Source organism: Chelonia mydas, chromosome 7 (assembly GCF_015237465.2).
Source record: "Chelonia mydas isolate rCheMyd1 chromosome 7, rCheMyd1.pri.v2, whole genome shotgun sequence".
Taxonomy (NCBI): Eukaryota; Metazoa; Chordata; order Testudines; family Cheloniidae; genus Chelonia; species Chelonia mydas.
In genome coordinates, this window is record NC_057853.1 from 102507395 (window position 1) to 102517696 (window position 10302).

Sequence of the window (10302 nt, forward strand, 5' to 3'; positions counted from 1 at the left end):
ATGGTTCATAATGCCTTGAGTACAAGGGGGGAATTTCAGTGTATAGTTAGAAATTATTGCTCATTGAACACATAGCGATTGTTGTTGGTGCTTGCAGCAAACTGGATAACGTACTTAAGAAATGAAGCAAGTCATTAGGGTTTTTTTGTAAAATTTATACTAATTTCTCACATAACTGCACACTGTGTTTGTTGCACCACCGGCATAGATAGCAAAGGAGATTTTCTGGAAAATTTTAATAAAACTAGAGATCCCAATTCTGGTCCCTTTGAAGGTAAGATTAACACTCCAAATAATCCCAGTGTTGGGACATCAGGACCATCATTTACAGGCTGAAGTTTCCAGTGTAATGTGTCAGTATTATCTTTAAAAAAGTATTCCTTGCCTTCCAAAGAAAAGTTGGCAGCGAATCAATGCAGGTTCAGTCTGCCTGCTTTATTCATTCCTTCAGGATATGTTTTACTCCTTAGGTATGCCAAAACATTTGCAATTTTTTCCTCAAAAGATTTCCCTGAGAATTGTTTACAAGAGAAAACGGTTACTTAAGAGCAAACATCACATATCAATCTATATAAGACTCAAAGTTGATTTAGAAGGTATGAGATGTACACTGCAGACCTATAAGCAGGGTAAACCTAAATCAACAATGCATCATTCTTAGGCCAGTCACAAGACAGACATAAATAAATTGCAGACATATGCATAATTTTGAAGTATTTGTGGCTTGCAAATTATGGCTATATTCAATCAATGCAGATTGAATGTTATCAGAGATAAGGATATCACCTACAAGATTGTAACCATGTATAGACATAGTGACTCAGGACAGTAACTGTAACAGCACAAAAATGTCAATAAAAAAAAGCAAACACAAGCAAAGTTGCTTGAAGATAATGGGTTCTGAAAACAAATGAATAATTAATATAATATATGGAGATATACCTATCTCATAGAGCAGGAAGGGACCTTGAAAGGTCATTGAATCCAGTCCCCTGCCTTCACTAGCAGAATCAAGTATTGTCCCTGACAGGTTTGTTTGTTTTTTTAACTGATCCCTAAATGGACCTCTTAAGGGATGAACAAACAACCCTGGGTTTGGCAGGCCAATGCTCAAACCACTGAGCTATCCCTCCACACCCCACTGAAGGGAACGTTCTACTTATTTATGTGTGTTGTAGAGGTAATTTTTTGCTTCGTTTTTTGCAACTTTTTGGGAGAAAATAGTTTTCTGAAATTCTGAAGAATCTGAAATAAAGAAACCCCTATAACATATACATATCAGTATCACCTCATTCTCAGCTATGCCTTTAATCAATAATTTTACTGTAATTTAACTAATCAATCCTAACATAATGTTACTTGATTATCTCACAAATTATATCCCACCACCTTAATTGGTTTACACCCAGCAAAATTACTTATACATCAGCCAAAGAAAATCAAAAAACCAGACAGAGACCACACAGATAAACAATAGAGAAATGGGGAGCAATAAATAAATCACCATGATTACAGGCATGCAAACCATTTAAGAAATGACTATACAGTTATTGTAAAGATTCTTGATTATTCATGCAGTTAGCCAGGAAGACCCTTAGTATTTGTGTACTTTTACCAGATTTGCCCATTACTTGGGGTATGCTCATTTATTGGGGTTACTTGTCTGGGTTTTTTCCCCCTGATCATTCTACTAATGTACTGCTTGTGTATAAAGCTGTTGTAAAGCACCATTCTTTCACTACTAACAGTATTGCTGTAAAACCTTTATTTTTAAGGCACAACTCTTAACTCCTTATTGCACAGTTCTACAGGTATTCTAAGCCCTGGTCTACACTAGGACTTTAGGTCGAATTTAGCAGCGTTAAATCGATGTAAACCTGCACCTGTCCACACGATGAAGCCGTTTATTTTGACTTAAAGGGCTCTTAAAATCGATTTCCTTACTCCACCCCTGACAAGTGGATTAGCGCTTAAATCGGCCTTGCCGGGTCGAATTTGGGGTACTGTGGACACAATTCTACGGTATTGGCCTCTGGGAGCTATCCCAGAGTGCTCCATTTTGACCGCTCTGGACAGCACTCTCAACTCAGATGCACTGGCCAGGTAGACAGGAAAAGAACCGCGAACTTTTGAATCTCATTTCCTGTTTGGCCAGCGTGGCAAGCTGCAGGTGACCATGCAGAGCTCATCAGCAGAGGTGACCATGATGGAGTCTCAGAATCGCAAAAGAGCTCCAGCATGGACCGAACGGGAGGTACGGGATCTGATCACTGTATGGGGAGAGGAATCCGTGCTATCAGAACTCCGTTCCAGTTTTCGAAATGCCAAAACCTTTGTCAAAATCTCCCAGGGCATGAAGGACAGAGGCCATAACAGGGACCCGAAGCAGTGCCGCGTGAAACTGAAGGAGCTGAGGCAAGCCTACCAGAAAACCAGAGGGGCGAACGGCCGCTCCGGGTCAGAGCCCCAAACATGCCGCTTCTATGATGAGCTGCATGCCATTTTAGGGGGTTCAGCCACCACTACCCCAGCCGTGTTGTTTGACTCCTTCAATGGAGATGGAGGCAATACGGAAGCAGGTTTTGGGGACGAAGAAGATGATGATGATGAGGAGGGTGTAGATAGCTCACAGCAAGCAAGCGGAGAAACCGGTTTTCCCGACAGCCAGGAACTGTTTCTCACCCTGGACCTGGAGCCAGTACCCCCGAACCCACCCAAGGCTGCCTCCTGGACCCAGCAGGCGGAGAAGGGACCTCTGGTGAGTGTACCTTTTAAAATACTATACATGGTTTAAAAGCAAGCATGTGAAAGGATTACTTTGCCCTGGCATTCGCAGCTCTCCTGGATATACTCCCAAAGCCTTTGCAAAAGGTTTCTGGGGAGGGCAGACTTATTGCGTCCTTCATGGTAGGACACTTTACCACTCCAGGCCAGTAACACGTACTCGGGAATCATTGTACAACAAAGCATTGCAGTGTATGTTTGCTGGCGTTCAAGCAACATCCGTTCTTTATCTCTCTGTGTTATCCTCAGGAGAGTGAGATATAATCCATGGTCACCTGGTTGAAATAGGGTGCTTTTCTTCAGGGGACACTCAGAGGAGCCCATTCCTGCTGGGCTGTTTGCCTGCGGCTGAACAGAAATGTTCCCCGCTGTTAGCCACAGGGAGGGGGGAGGGTTGAGGGGGTAGCCACGCGGTGGGGGGAGGCAAAATGCGACCTTGTAATGAAAGCACATGTGCTATGTATGTAATGTTAACAGCAAGGTTTACCCTGAAAGAGTGTAGCCAGTGTTTTATAAAACATGTCTTTTTAAATACCACTGTCCCTTTTTTTTTCTCCACCAGCTGCATGTGTTTCAATGATCACAGGATCTTCTCCTTCCCAGAGGCTAGTGAAGATTAGAAAGAAAAAAAAAACGCACTCGAGATGAAATGTTCTCCGAGCTGATGCTGTCCTCCCACACTGACAGAGCACAGACGAATGCGTGGAGGCAAATAATGTCAGACTGCAGGAAAGCACAAAATGACCGGGAGGAGAGGTGGTGGGCTGAAGAGAGTAAGTGGCGGGCTGAAGAGAGTAAGTGGCGGGCTGAAGAGAGGGCTGAAGCTCGAATGTGGCGGCAGCGTGATGAGAGGAGGCAGGATTCAATGCTGAGGCTGCTGGAGGACCAAACCAGTATGCTCCAGTGTATGGTTGAGCTGCAGCAAAGGCAGCTGGAGAACAGACTGCCACTACAGCCCCTGTGTAACCAACCGCCCTCCTCCCCAAGTTCCATAGCCTCCACACCCAGACGCCCAAGAACGCGGTGGGGGGCCCTCGGCCAACCAGCCACTCCACCACAGAGGATTGCCCAAAAAAAAGAAGGCTGTCATTCAATAAATTTTAAAGTTGTAAACTTTTAAAGTGCTGTGTGGCATTTTCCTTCCCTCCTCCACCACCCCTCCTGGGCTACCTTGGTAGTCATCCCCCTGTTTGTGTGATGAATGAATGAAGAATGCATGAATGTGAAGCAACAATGACTTTATTGCCTCTGCAAGCGGTGATCGAAGGGAGGAGGAGAGGGTGGTTAGCTTACAGGGAAGTAGAGTGAACCAAGGGGCGGGGGGTTTCATCAAGGAGAAACAAACAGAACTTTCACACCGTAGCCTGGCCAGTCATGAAACTGGTTTTCAAAGCTTCTCTGATGCGTACCGCGCCCTCCTGTGCTCTTCTAACCGCCCTGGTGTCTGGCTGCGCGTAACCAGCAGCCAGGTGATTTGCCTCAACCTCCCACCCTGCCATAAACGTCTCCCCCTTACTCTCACAGATATTGTGGAGCACACAGCAAGCAGTAATAACAGTGGGAATATTGGTTTCGCTGAGGTCTAAGCGAGTCAGTAAACTGCGCCAGCGCGCCTTTAAACGTCCAAATGCACATTCTACCACCATTCTGCACTTGCTCAGCCTGTAGTTGAACAGCTCCTGACTACTGTCCAGGCTGCCTGTGTATGGCTTCATGAGCAATGGCATTAAGGGGTAGGCTGGGTCCCCAAGGATACATATAGGCATTTCAACATCCCCAACAGTTATTTTCTGGTCTGGGAATAAAGTCCCTTCTTGCAGCTTTTGAAACAGACCAGAGTTCCTGAAGATGCGAGCGTCATGTACCTTTCCCGGCCATCCCACGTTGATGTTGGTGAAACGTCCCTTGTGATCCACCAGAGCTTGCAGCACTATTGAAAAGTACCCCTTGCAGTTTATGTACTCGCCGGCTTGGTGCTCCGGTGCCAAGATAGGGATATGGGTTCCGTCTATGGCCCCACCACAGTTAGGGAATCCCATTGCAGCAAAGCCATCCACTATGACCTGCACATTTCCCAGGGTCACTACCCTTGATATCAGCAGATCTTTGATTGCGTGGGCTACTTGCATCACAGCAGCCCCAACAGTAGATTTGCCCACTCCAAATTGATTCCCAACTGACCGGTAGCTGTCTGGCGTTGCAAGCTTCCACAGGGCTATCGCCACTCGCTTCTCAACTGTGAGGGCTGCTCTCATCTTGGTATTCATGCGCTTCAGGGCAGGGGAAAGCAAGTCACAGAGTTCCATGAAAGTGCCCTTACGCATGCGAAAGTTTTGCAGCCACTGGGAATCGTCCCAGACCTGCAACACTATGCGGTCCCACCAGTCTGTGCTTGTTTCCCGAGCCCAGAATCGGCGTTCCACAGCATGAACCTGCCCCATTAGCACCATGATGCATGCATTGGCAGGGCCCATGCTTTCAGAGAAATCTGTGTCCATGTCCTGATCCCTCACGTGACCGTGCTGACGTCACCTCCTCGCCCGGTAGCGCTTTGCCAGGTTCTGGTGCTGCATATACTGCTGGATAATGCGTGTGGTGTTTAATGTGCTCCTAATTGCCAAAGTGAGCTGAGCGGACTCCATGCTTGCCTTGGTATGGCGTCCGCACAGAAAAAAGGCGCGGAATGATTGTCTGCCGTTGCTCTGACGGAGAGAGGGGCGACTGACGACACGGCTTACAGGGTTGGCTTCAGGGAGCTAAAATCCACAAAGGGGGTGGCTTTAAATCAAGGAGTAGTTCAGGCAGGAGTTCATGGAGGGTTCCAATAAGAAATGGTGCACCTAAGTTACTGTTCTTATTGGAACAAGGAGGTTAGCCTGGCCTCTGATTGATACATGGCTAGATTTACCTCGCTGCACCTTCTCTGTGAGTGACTGCAGTGTGACCTAGAGGAATGAGTCCCCTAGACAGGGGAAGAGGCAAATGAGTACAAAACAAATCCGGTTTATTTCTTGTTTTGATCCACTCCATCTATCTTTTACATCTTTGGCTGGCAGCAGACAGTGCAGAAGGACTGCATGCCATCCACATCTCATGGCTGCTCGGCAGAAGACGGTACAATAGGACTGCTAGCAATCCATATTGCCTGCCTGCTCACCATAAGACGGTTCAATAGGACTGACTGCCGGACTTAAGAGAATGACCTGGTCAAGTCACTAAAAATTTAGTCCCTGCGCCCATGTCTGCCCAGGCGCTCCTGATCGACCTCACACAGGCGACCAGGAGCACCTCGGACATGACGAGGACGGCTACCAGTCGTACTGTACCGTCTGCTGCCAGAAGGCAATGGGTTGCTGCTACTGTGTAGCAATGCCGTACCGCGTCTGCCAGCACCCAGGAGACATACGGTGACGGTTACCTGAGCGGGCTCCATGCTTGCGGTGGTATGGCGTCCGCACAGGTAACTCAGGAAAAAAGGCGCGAAACGATTGTCTGCCCTTGCCTTCACGGAGGGAGGGAGGGAACTGGGGCCGGACAATATGTACCCAGAACCACCCGCGACAATGTTTTAGCCCAATCAGAGTGCTCCATTGTGACTGCTCTGGACAGCACTCTCAACTCAGATGCACGATTGTTTGCCGTTGCTCTGACGCAGGGAGGGGCGACTGAGGACACGGCTTACAGGGTTGACTTCACGGAGGGTTCCAATAAGAAATGGTGCACCTAAGTTATTGTTCTTATTGGAACAAGGAGGTTAGCCTGGCCTCTGATTGATACATGGCTAGATTTACCTCGCTGCACCTTCTCTGTGAGTGACTGCAGTGTGACCTAGAGGAATGAGTCCCCTAGACAGGAGAGGAGGCAAATGAGTACAAAACAAATCTGGTCTATTTCTTGTTTTGATCCACTCCATCTATCTTTTACATCTTTGGCTGGCAGCAGACGGAGCAGAAGGACATATTGCCTACCTGCTCACCATAAGACGGTTCAATAGGACTGACTGCTGGACTTAAGAGAATGACCTGGTCAAGTCACCAAAAATTTAGTCCCTGCGCCCATGTCTGCCCAGGTGCTCCCAGCCGACGTGGCCAGGAGCACCTCGGACATGACGAGGACGGCTACCAGTCGTATTGTACCGTCTGCTGCCACAAGGCAAGGGGTTGCTGCTACTGTGTAGCAATGCAGAACCGCGTCTGCCAGCACCCAGGAGACATACGGTGACGGTTACCTGAGCGGGCTGCATGCTTGCGGTGGTATGGCATCCGCACAGGTAACTCAGGAAAAAAGGCGCGAAACGATTGTCTGCCCTTGCTTTCACGGAGGGAGGGAGGGAAGGAAGGGGGGACTGATGATATGTACCCAGAACCACCCGCGACAATGTTTCAGCCCCATCAGGCATTGGGATCTCAACCCAGAATTCCAATGGGCAGCGGAGACTGCGGGAACTGTGGGATAGCTACCCACAGTGCAACGCTCTGGAAGTCGACTCTAGCCTCGGTACTGTGGAAGCACTCTGCCGAGTTAATGCACTTAATGCACTTCTGTGGGGGGACACACACTCGAATATATAAAACCGATTTCTAAAAAAACGACTTCTATAAATTCGACCTTATTCCGTAGTGTAGACATACCCTAAGCAAGATTCTTAACAGAAGATTAAGAAATATTCTATGAGAGAGAGACCATGCTAAAGGAGCTTGGTCTGAAAAAGAAAAAGAAAGCTTGCTCAGGTCTGTGCCTCAATTTCCCTATTCCACAGCAACTACTCAACAATTAACATGTGATTAGGGTCACGTGCTGCCTGCGTTTGTTCAACAATTTGTGACCAGCTTTGCCCGTTATTTGGGGTATGCTCATTTATTAGGGTTACTCTTCTGGGGGGGGGGGTGTTGTGTAATTCTATCAATGTACTGCTTGTGTGCCCAATGGAATGAGTCAAACATCACTTTCAAGCTGACACCCTTATTTGTCCCAGATTTAGCATGTCCCTATCCCCACTATTACATCACAATTGTACTGGTAGTAACCCACTTGATGAGCAAACCCCAGAGTACTTTTGGGCGCTACAGGGATCTGTAGCTGAGGTAAAAGAAGCATTGCTGCTGAATAAATGTGGAAGATTCAAACACAAAAGTAAAGTTATTTATGGACTAATAGCGATAACTACTCAAGGAGAGCCTAAACAAAATAAGTTACATTATTAAAGGTTAATACCTGAGGTAGAAAAGGAAACAGAGAGGGAAAATGAGGGATCTCACCCACTCCAGAAGCTTGAACTCATGAGGCTTCCCAGGTAATGGTGATAGCTCAGAGTCTTGGATCAGTCAGGAGTAGATGAAACCCCAGTGGAAATGAGGCAGAATCTGAGTCTATGCACGCATCAGAAAACTTACTGGAGTGTGAGTAGATGGTTTTGTAGAGAAAATACAGTGGTTCAGGGGAGGACACCAGATTTGTTTATGGGTACACTGATGACTCAAGGAATTTGTTTAGGCTAGACAATAGGAGCTGATCACTTCTAACTATGGAACTAACCTGTTCCTTCAGGGGGCTGACAATGAAATTGGGCTGCTTCAGTATTTTGGATATCAATCAAGGTTTAACTACTAGAATTGGTCTAACTGCTGAGCTGTGTGTGTGCAGCATAGGTTCATTAACATCTGGAGCACAGAACTCCCATGATGCCGTTGTTCCCTGCTTTTTTGGTCGCAGAGTTCTGTGTGGTTCTCTTTTTTCCCATTCTATATGCTAATGCGATGTCTGGTTTTCCCATCTTTCATGCAGATGAGGATAGTGGAGTTGCCTGAAACTTGTCACTAGGGATCTAGGTGTGTCTCACACCGCCATTCCCTGCTCTATGCAAGTTTTTTCTCTGATCAGTTTTGGTTCAAGCAGGGGGGGGGTGTCCTTTCATGAGTCAGACAGACTGGCTACTGTGCCCTGATTCCCCAAGAAGCCAGGTATTATCTGTGACTGCAGAGGTCTTAACAGGGCATTGAGCATGAAATGATCTTTAACAATATGTTGTGACTACTTACATTAAGGAAATCCATTCCACCTTGGTTTAGGAGAGAGACCCCGGATTGACCAATAAGAATCTGGTGTTGCAGATCCCCATAATGCAATTATTTTTTATTCTCCATTGTAAGTGCAGCTTTTATTTTGGTGAGTTTTGCTCACAGATGCAGAAATGTGGACTTGCGCATCCAAAAGTTCTGCAGCCGCTGCTCATGAGCCCAAGCCTTCATTGTTGCAGAAGATTTTTGCCCTTGGGAAGGATGTAAGATGACCCCATATAATACACTTACTGAATATCTGTGAATCAGCTTCTACACACAAGCAATGACGTGTGAACATGGGATTGTAAGGGCTAGATTCACAGGCAAGATAAATGCAGCAAAAAGCAATCCTAAAATTTGTGAACTGTTATGAGACTTCAAGTAGACAAATAGTGATAAGAGACTCTTTTAAATACTCAAAATGTGTGACGCAGAGTTTGACGGAATGTAGGGAAATTATTTCACTGCATCAAGTCTCCTGTAGCAGTAAAGTATCACTGGGGCAGCAGGTTTTTATATTTTATGGTGGCGTACAGAAAAGGTCCAAGGGAGTTTTGCTGTGGGAGGGAGCTTGGGGTCAGTACTGGGTTTACAATGGTGCCAATGGCGCTGTGGCACCAGGCCCACGCTGGGAAAGGGCCCATTACAGACCCCTCTAACTTATCCGCATAGCTGGGTCTGGCCCCTCCCCTGGGGCAGTCCAGCACACAGGCCTTGCTATGTGAGCAGCTCTCATCCAGCAGGTTCCACTCGCCTGTAGGGGGCTCATCACCCAGCAGCTGGGGGCCACTATGTGGGCTCGGCAGGGCTGCTGGCCACGGGGCCAATGGGTGTGGGTGGGCTGGGTGGGATCTTGGGAGTCACGTCCCAGGGATCTGCCCCGCTCCCCAGCACTGCTCCAGCTGTGAGCTGTCTCCGCTGCCTGGGACCTGTGGCGACCCACCTGCCTCCCCGGGGGAAGAGCCACCTGGGACTGGTGCAGAGGCTGGGCCAGTCTCAGCCAGTCACAGGGGACAGTGCCGGGGGGCTCAGCTGGGTGGATCCTGCCAGGCATGTGGGTCCTGAGGGAGCCTGGACGGGGTAGGCTCCGCTCCTGCTCCAGCCTGGCTGATTGCACCACTCCCAAGGGGCCGGAATTATCCTGCCCCAGGACCAGCTCTGGCTGCGCTGCCGGCTCAGCCTGGCAGACACAATCACCTCCCATCAGGGCTGGCTATTGTGGCCAGGTGTCAGGGTGTGGGAGAGTAGGTCTCCAGTGGGTCTGGGGGGTGGTGCTGGGCAGTGGAGGGTGGGGAGATCTGTGTGTGTTGGGGGACTGGGAAGTGTGGGGGGTCTGTGCGGGACACTCTGCAGTTGTGGTGGTGGGGGGCACTGGGCCGTGAGGGGATCTGTGTGTGTGTGTGCGCAGGGTGCTGTGCAGTTGTGGGAGGGCTGTGGGGGCTGTTTAGGTAGGGGGGCA